The sequence below is a fragment of the Natator depressus genome, chromosome 12 (assembly GCF_965152275.1).
Source record: "Natator depressus isolate rNatDep1 chromosome 12, rNatDep2.hap1, whole genome shotgun sequence".
Classification (NCBI taxonomy): Eukaryota; Metazoa; Chordata; order Testudines; family Cheloniidae; genus Natator; species Natator depressus.
Window position 1 is genome coordinate 14,411,977 of NC_134245.1, and position 9,534 is coordinate 14,421,510.

General features: G+C 41.2%; 1 protein-coding gene across 5 annotated transcripts in view; it reads right to left on the minus strand.

Annotated features, from left to right (window-relative positions):
* Window positions 1-9,262, minus strand: part of CHD9 (chromodomain helicase DNA binding protein 9) — a 182,314-nt gene extending 173,052 nt beyond the window's left edge. For all 5 annotated transcript variants that reach the window (XM_074968612.1, XM_074968615.1, XM_074968613.1 and 2 more), the window contains exon 1: window positions 9,209-9,262. The gene's annotated coding sequence lies outside the window, so the exon portion shown is untranslated. The remainder of the gene's footprint in view (window positions 1-9,208) is intronic.
* Window positions 9,263-9,534: the final 272 nt, after the last annotated feature.

The following is a 9,534-nucleotide window of genomic DNA, read 5'->3' on the forward strand; positions in this document are numbered from 1 at the left end:
AGTGTTACCCACGCAAACAGATAGCTCAATGACAATTACACCAATACGTTCATAAAAATAAAATATCTATGCACACAGCTTAGTCACAGTCAAAAAGAAAAAATGGGATCAAGCCCATTCTCATCTTTCTTGTTTATTTACGCAGTATTTCTTTACTTTGTCCAGTCAATTAGTTATTTTGCCAAACTTATAATGAATAGTTACATGATGCATCAACTCAAAAGGAGTTCAGTAAAGCTTCTGTGGTTTAAAAGGGAACCCTATTGTTTGTCCTGAAATGTGTGGATGGGATTAATATGTTGCATATAAATTATAGGGACCAATTTTATCAACTTGAACTGGAATGAAGATTTTTTTCCAAACATGGCTCATTTGAACAAAACTATCATAGAGGCATCTCCTTTAAAAAATGATCTGCCATTTCCCAAACAAGGAGACCAGTATTCTTTTGTAAAATACCAGTATCAAAAAATTTAAAAAAAGGATCTTCCTCTGCATACATGTACAAACTGTATAACTCTGAGAATCCCTAACACACTCTTGATGGAGCCAAAGCATCACCCTTAAAAAAAAAAATCATCTGGAACCATAAACAAAAATAATCTACCATTCAATTTAGACTCTCCATACACATTAGTAAAGAGTGGAATACAATATTTATTTCAGTTTATTTTGCATAACCACTCTGCTTCAATTGTAACAAATTGTGATATCACATAAAACTCATGATAATAGAAAACTGCTAAGTTAAAGACTATTTACTTGTATACAAAAAGCACTTGGTCATAAGCACATCCAACAGAAGGTTTGATTTCAAATAAGACTATAAGAAAAGGAGTACTTGTGGCACCTTAGAGACTAACCAATTTATTTGAGCATAAGCTTTCGTGAGCTACAGCTCACTTCATCGGATGCATACTGTGGAAAGTGGAGAAGATCTTTTTATACACACAAAGCATGAAAAAATACCTCCCCCCACCCCACCCTCCTGCTGGTAATAGCTTATCTAAAGTGATCACTCTCCTTACAATGTGTATGATAATCAAGTTGGGCCATTTCCAGCACAAATCCAGGTTTTCTCCCCCCCCCCCCCCCCCCCCCACAAACCCAGTCTCTAAGGTGCCACAAGTACTCCTTTTCTTTTTGCGAATACAGACTAACACGGCTATTACTCTGAAATAAGACTATAGTTCAAACGTTGTAGAAAAAACTTGCTGGATTAGAATATTTATTTGCAAGCACTGGTACCAACACAAGTGTGCACTGCACCTTGTCAGTAAAGTTGATTTTAACATGTTGAGATAAGAAGGAGTTAAACATCCTTGAATATTCTGCTCTTAGAAAAAGGAGATATGCTAATCCAAAACTTCTGTATGGGAGAAAAACTGTCGGGGTCCAAAATTTCAATGGTAAAATTACTGGAAAAAGGAACAAAATATTATCTTATTCTACTCTTACAAGATTACTTTTATCTGGCTTTTCCAAAAATTATCTATGAAAGGTTCTATAGTGATTTTGACAAGCTTCAGGATTCCATACAGTGAATCCTGGTTCACTTTATAACCAAAAGTGAACCAAAGTTCTCCATTTCCTCACCCAAATATAGCTTATCTGAACATGCCAATATGAAGAACATACTTTTCCCTTGGAAGATCAGAATGAAATATATTCTTTAAGTGACCTGTGTGGAAACCAAGGCCTATTATAAGATTAGGAAAACATTTTAATTTTGGGAAGGAGGTAAAAGGTTTATTTGCTTTTTTCATTATTTAGGATAAAATATGAGATGCTTCTAGTAAGTTTTTAGTATTTATAAAAATAAGTGATAACTTAGGAGACAACTACAGAAGCTTTGCTACACCCAAGATAGATTCAAATCATCATTCAAGTTTTGTCACAAGTTCTGCCAATACACCTCAAACTTGATCTGCAGTACCCCCACTTCTGCAGTCCAAGATTTTTCCCGAGCAATTACGTGGAAGTTGTGTGATATGGACAAATATTCACTAAGAACCAGGTAAAAGCTCGCTCTCATTTTCTCTTGTGGCCTAAAACAAGATTTCATTACAGATCTCCAGAGATAAAATAATGAACTACTAACCCATTTCACAACCTAACCTCCTTTCATCGTACAACTCTACTAATACACATTAATCTTAACCTTCAGTAACTCCAGTATTCCAGTTTCAGGACTGTCCTGGTGAGCTATTGCCAGCCACGACGTTGTGTGGTGGTTTTCTGACCTGTGACAACTTTATTACGTGAACAAGGGTGTAAACAAAGGTCAAAGTAGAGGCCATATTTATTTTGCTGTTGACTAAGGCTGATTTGAACACAGATTGACAGTACTGAAGACTATTTACACATAAGCATAAGTAATTTTTTGTGCAAATTCAGAAAAATGGAATTTCAAGCCTCAATGAAGCTCAGATTAAGGTGCCACAGATATTCCTCCAGATATTACACTATATATTGTTCAGAACAAGTGCAGTTTCAGGCTCCCTCTCATCATCACATTTATTCACAAGGAAAGCCCCACATCTTTGAGACGAAGAGCACATAAATCTTCTCTAACATTATAATAGTGCTCTAATACAGATTTGACATTATCAGTCGCAAGCAATGCATTGCACAAAAGTTTTAGACTTCCTTAATAGATTGCCTCTTTTCTAACTTAAAAACAAAATAAATTCAAAGTGACAGTATCTTAAACTCTAAGTATTTTAATGAGAATTTCATTATCTTTCACAATTATGGTTTCAGCAGAGACCATGGATTCAGAATACCTTCTTGAATTCTAGACATCTCAACACAGCAGTGAAAAGATAGGAACACGTGAGCTCTTATCCCATTTTAGCATCAACACCTTTTGTCACAACCTGTTTCACTGCCACCCATCAGTAAATTGGCAACACACACTTATTTCACAAGCACGTTCTGGGGATTATAATTGTGAATTTCTCAGAAGACAAAAGATCTAGATTAGAGACTAAATTTTATTGTGACTTCTGAAAAATATTGATAAATATTTTGAAAAACTGTACATTGCAGCCATCAAGAAACAAAGACCCAATGCCCGATTCTTTTCACATTTACACTGGTTTTACCAACAGTTTAATCCCACTAACTTCAATGGCGTTATGCCTGAGGTACTACAGTATGAGAAGAGAACCAGGCCTAAATTCATTTTCAATAACATAGCGGATAAAAAAAAGTCTAATGATTTTTTTAAATAAAAAAAGCCAGTTTTAATTTAAATTAAATAAGACCTATTTTTTTTTAAAAGTACCTATTTAAAATGTAATTTTAAATTGACAATTTATATTAATAAGGGCTTAACTCACTATAATCACTAAAATAATTTAAACTAAATACAAAATATAATGTGTGATATATTTGCTGCTAAATTTTCATGAATTGGTGGAAGTCACTCGTTTAGCACCTGGAACAAGAGTTTGTTGAAGTGCTAAACCAGTTTTTGGACAGCAATAGCCTCTTCTGAAGGTGCAGAGAGAATACTTTCTTATTTCAGTTTATTCAACTAGTTTAGTTCAACAAATGCCTCCTTCAAACCTGAGAAACCAACTAGGAGTTGAAAAAGCACAAGAAAATGAGATCTACTACTTCTAAAATCTTGAAGGACATGGTGACCAGCCACAGTCAGTTAAATTCGCTATTATAGAAAATACTTTCTTTGTTTAATAAATCAGTTTGTTTTCAAGGCAAAACACGTTTTGATAAACTGTTTTCCCCTTATGTATCCGCACATTTAAAGTAGTACTAAATTTAAAATGCCATTTCTGTACATTTAAAATTTAATTTGAATTTCCATCCAATTAGAGCATGACACAGATTTTAAATAAAAAATTAAATCTAGTAAATAAGAAATGCATCATTCACTATTTTCTATCAATTAAAATGTAATAATTAAGAACCTAAATAAATGTAAGTTAAGCTATGTAATTGCTTAAATAAATGTATATAGATCTAGTGTATCCTCCTGGTTAGCAAAAAGCAGCATTAAATTTAGTGTAAAGGCTATATTTAGTTGCAATCAACATGTTTTAATGGTTGCCAGCCAGTGAGAATCAACCTTTCTTCAGGAAAATAATGAAAAAGTGCATGCAAAACATGATTAAAATTGATTATTTAAATCAAGGTTTCCTGCATGTTCATTTAAATTGATTCAAAGTGGCAATGTAAATCAACCCACCCTATACAGAAATGACAGCAAGTTCATGTTATTCATATTATTAAAGGGATAGAATATTATGCCATTATATATGTAAGAAAAAGTCTTCAGAAGCTATTACAAGTTTTTCCTCTTATGACGTTCACTAACGTGTTAAACTTTAAAGTAATAATATGAGGCTATTAAATTTTATTTACTAGTGAAAGCCTATGCAATTTTCTAGAATGAATTTTGGGAGACTATCTAAACTTCTAATTTTTTTAAGCACAGAAAACTGTTTTTATTCCTGTTACATAAAGGAGAGTAACTAACACCACACTGAAGGAGGAGATCAATTTGGTACTCACTGTTCGTAAATTTTCTATTAGGTAGATAAAGCAGAGCCAAAAAATTGGTATTTGGCCACAAGAAATTAATAGGATTGCTTCATCTTGTGATGACGCTGCTACTTTTTATGCAAGAACAAGGTTGATTTCATAGATTAACAAAAACCTCAAGTGTCAGTGTTTTTGAGGTCAGACTAGATCAGTGGGTCTCAAACTTTTTTTTATTGGCGAGCCCTTTCACACTGTAAGCCTCTGTGTGCGACCCCCCTAATAAATTAAACATACTGTTTAAATATATTTAACACCACTATAAATGCTGGAGGCAAGCAGGGTTTGGGGTGGAGGTTGACAGCTCGTGACCCCCCCATGTAATGATCTTGCGACCCTCTGAGGGTCCCGACCCCCTAGTTTGAGAACCCCTGGAGTAGATGATCACAAATATCCCTTTTGGCCTTTAAAACAAAACAAAAAGGTAAACCAAAAAAAACCCCAAGGAATATCAAAGTTATGATCCACAAATTCACTCAAAGTTATACATAGTAGCCAAACATGTTAATATCAGACATCTGTTTGGTGTTCAGGCTGAATCAAGTTGGAGGTCTCAGTACAAATGTCCACATCACACTGGCACCTTTGTCATAAAACGAGCCAAGAACGGAGTGAAACTGAGGACAGAACCATCACCTCACCCCAAGTATGTTCCCTCCAGTTTTATAAATGAAGCATGGTGGCAGGGTAACATGAAAGAGAGAACTTTAGTCTTAAATGCTACAATACAAACACCTCACTAAATGAGCTCTCACTAAAATGTAGTTGTGTCTCTAGCTGGCACCTGCACCGTGCTGAAAATATACCCATACAATAAAATGAACTCAGCATTTCTAAATATTTACCTCTGTCCGTGTGTTATAGATTAAAATGCTTAAATGCCTAATGTGTGCTTTCACTTGCCACATTGCTCTAATACCACAATTTATTTTTGTTTGCATTTTACAGTTCAATATTTTATCAGTTCCTCCAACAAGTGATCTTTTTAGACGGCAACAGCATCTAGCTTTTTTATGTATTCTTTATGAGAACGTTGCACAAAAAGTGAAATACCAAGAATTTACATTAAAAAGAGGAGAGTCTCTACATTCAGATGGCCAATGGCCAAACAAGTTCTCTCTTGCCTATATGAGCTGGCCAGAGAAATAAAAAATGATCGGCACACTCTGATCATATTTGAATTAAGTGCTAGCAACTCATATTGGGGTTATTGTATCCCTGCAAATTCAACATGGTGAAGATAAAGAAAAGTCTTCACTCCTTCCTTTCGCTGAACAGGAGAGATGCCTCTCAGGGAGTCCAAATGACAGTGGGAATCCAGCTGTCAGTTCTTAGAACTCTGGACTCACAAAATCCCATGACTGGGCTTTGGGTACATCCATTAAGGTGACTTCAGATCCTTCACGTTCCTGAAAGCCCTGCCTCTAGTCTGGCAAAGAGGCTGACTGAGAGAAAGGGGAAAACAGAGTGCAGTCTGAACCTGAAAGAGAATGAGATTTCCTTGAGTGTATTGAGGAGTCTGCTCCTTAGTCTGAAAGGAACAGTGGCTGTAAGAGGAATGATCAGAGAAGTAAACGGAATGAAATGATCTATAAAAAGTAAGAAGAGCAGAGAAAATTTACTCAGGACTCAGTCTGTGGTTAGCATAGGAATCACAACTATTACTGTAACCCAGAACTGTGCAGGACCAAACTAGAACACTGCATTCTCCTCCTTCTGCTCCAACTTCTGTTCATCATTCCTACCAAATAATGCAATGCTCCAGAGTCTAGACATTTACTTGAGGTAGACACAAGGACTTATACAGCAGGCCTGATATTTGGAGGACAAGGCAACACATTAAGGAATCCTACCTGATAATCTGTACAGAGTTGTGTGGCTGACCTATTCATTTTATAATATCTCAAGTATGAGTTGTAGTTTACATTAAATGAAGTTTGTATTAAAATGTTAAATGAATAAATAACACAACATAAAGAATTGCTAGTGCTCCCCACACTGGGGTGGAGGGATGGAAGCATGTTGAAATTAAAACATACCTATTACCTAATGTCACAGGAGTAGAGCAGTATAATAAAATTGTGTCAATCTCATTTTTAATCTCCCTCAGTCACTGGCTCTTGTCTATTTTATAGAAAGGAAACACATGAACAAGGTCTGCTTTTAAGGCACTCTTCACTGTAAAGATCTATTAGGAGCTTATATACCGAACCATTTGCTGACACACTATATATGTGGCTGAATACTAACAGCTTAAGTAACACCGACTAACTTAACGATCTTTATACTCAAATTACTGAAGACACGTTTGGCATAATATTTCCCTATTTGTTTCCAACGTCATGCAATGCACAATTGGCAAACTGCATATTGTGATGTTCCTAGAATGGCAAAATATTGATTGTTGCTGACAAGCTTTTGTTGAAGATATCCTATAAGTAACAGTTTCACTACGGAGAATATTTTTCCTGTGGACGGTTAATTGTTATGACATCTATGACTGTCAAAAGCACAGCTCTGTGAATTGCTTATGTGAGAGTAAGAATTTATTTTGTATGTTCTTCATGAGTTAAAAAACGAATTTAAGTCAGTGGTATTTTGTAGCCCCATCAAGCAAGTGTGTCTGAACAGTTAAAGAATTAGCAGATGCCTACAAGCAGGAACATATCAGGGTGTCTTTTTGGGTGGAGACCACATGACTGTCAGGAAATAAGCAGGATATTATTTTGCTCTCTCACTTAGGTAATTATCAAAATCTGAGGTAAAACAAATAGGTTGTAAGATTTAGTTTACCACTTGAAGGAAGTCAGCACAAATATAATATAGGCTATTTCACCTACAGATATAAACCAAAAATTCACAACCCTTGCTAGATAGAAACTCTGTAACTGCTCAAAGATATTAAAGGAAGGAGAAACTATTTACCTACAAAGTCCAACATAGTCTTTCTAATAAGAAAGATACTCAGAAGTTTTCAGCTGTGACTACTCTTAAATTAAACGAAAAAGATGGGATAAAGCTTGCACCTAACAAACTGGTGTTTCTGGATTGGCACAAAAGTGAAATGGGGTACAGGAACCTCCTATGACAGACAAGACTACTTTTCTTGTGGTGGAAGCTCAGAGACAACTACTTTTAAAAGCAAAGTCACAAGACTTCAGAGAAAAGGGGCAGAGAAGGTCAGAACCCTTTCTAGCACTATCATGGCTGTTGCAGCATTATATTTATTAATCCTTCCCTTTTCTCTGTCCACAGTCTCCATTTGCTCCTCAGCAACCATGCCTGCTGGCACAAGGCTCTTCAGTCTCTCTGCTGTAGGAAACACCAGATCTGTCTGTATCTCCTCATGGTGAGTTGATACTGCTTTCATTAAAGTTTTTAGTTACTGTGCATATGGTCTTTTGCATGCAAACGTGAATAAGGAGGGTGAAAACCTTCCTAAGAGATGAGGGCCTTGATTTCACCTTTGCAAGGAGAGACTTCTTGAATGTTCTCCCCATCCCCCACCCCCCCCCCAAACCTGTCTGGGAAAATAGGTTTTCTTCCACACCATCCTGTTTGCAGTTGGTCCCTTTGCCTCAGCCAAAAGCTGTCACAAGCCTCCTGCCTTCAGCGGAGACACGCTCGCCTGACATATATTGTGCCAATCCACCTCACACACCCACTAGGGAGACAGCCTCAAAATGACCACCCTGGCCCTGCCATCCCAGGGCCCCAGTTTAGACCCCACCCCGACCTGGCCTATTAGCAACCCCCACAATCTGCACTCCAAACCTTTTTAATCTGCAGCCTCCCATCCCCCCCCCCACACACACACACACACACCGCCGCCCCGCCTGGTGGAGAAGCCAAGTCCACTGCCCGCACCCCTCCCTTGCCTCATCGGTAGCCAGATCCAACACGCCCCTCGCCCAGCGTGCAGCCAGCTCCGTTCCGCTCGGCTCTCCTCCCACCCGCCCAGGGGGCAGCCAGCTCCAACCTCAGCCTCCCTCTCCACCTGCACCGCCCCGCACCCGCCCTCTCAGCGGGCAGCCCGCTCCAACCTCGCCAGTCTTCCCCCGGCCGCCTCGCCCGCTTGCCGGGTGGGCAGCCAGCTGCCGTCCCTCTCCCTCCGCCGCCTGCCTGCCCGGTGGGGAACCAGCCCCCGCCGACCTACCGTACGCTGGGGCCGCCTCCAACCCCTCTCCCGCCCCGCCACCCTGCCTCGGGCCCAGGCGCTGCCGGTGCGAGGGGCAGGGGCGACCCAGACTGTGTCCGTCGCCCCGCGCCTGCCCTGCGAGGGGGCGGAAGCAGGCTCAGCCGAGGCAGGGCGAGAGCAGGCCCGGCCGCGCCGTCCCCTCGCGTGGGCGGGGGGAAGCCAGGGCCAGCCCGTGTCTCTGGCACCTGAAGCGCGGCCTGCTCCGGGGGCGGCGGGGAGCAGCCCGTCCCCTCGCACGCACTCACCGCCGGGTTCGCCATTACACGGCCGCGGCCGTCTGGCCGGCACGCGTGGGGAGAGGCGATGCCCCACGCCTGACAGCTCCCTGCCTCGGCCAGACGCCGGGGGAACGGGGCGGCGGCTCCCCTCCCCCCTCGGGGAATTCCCCTGCCTCTCCGGCCCCGCGGGGTGCGCAGGCAACCGCTGGCTGGGGGCACCACTTACCGGGTGGCTGGCACAGGCCCGGGAGGAGGAGCGGGAGGAGGCGGCGCGGCTGATTTGCTCTTCCCCCGCCCGGGCAGGGAAACAGGAGGGCTATTGGCGAAGTTTCACTAGCTCCGCGCCGCGACCCCACCAGCCCCAGCGAACCCGAGGGGACGGGCTGGGGGGGGCACATTTGCATATTTGTCAGCCACTCGCTGATTGGCCACCCGGCCAAGGGCCGCCTCCGCGGGCTGACACGGTGCCTCTGCGGGGGGAGAGAGGGGGAGCGGGTCGGCGAGCCGGGGAGGAGTGAGCGAGGGGTGTGAGGAGGGGAGGAGCGTGCGTAA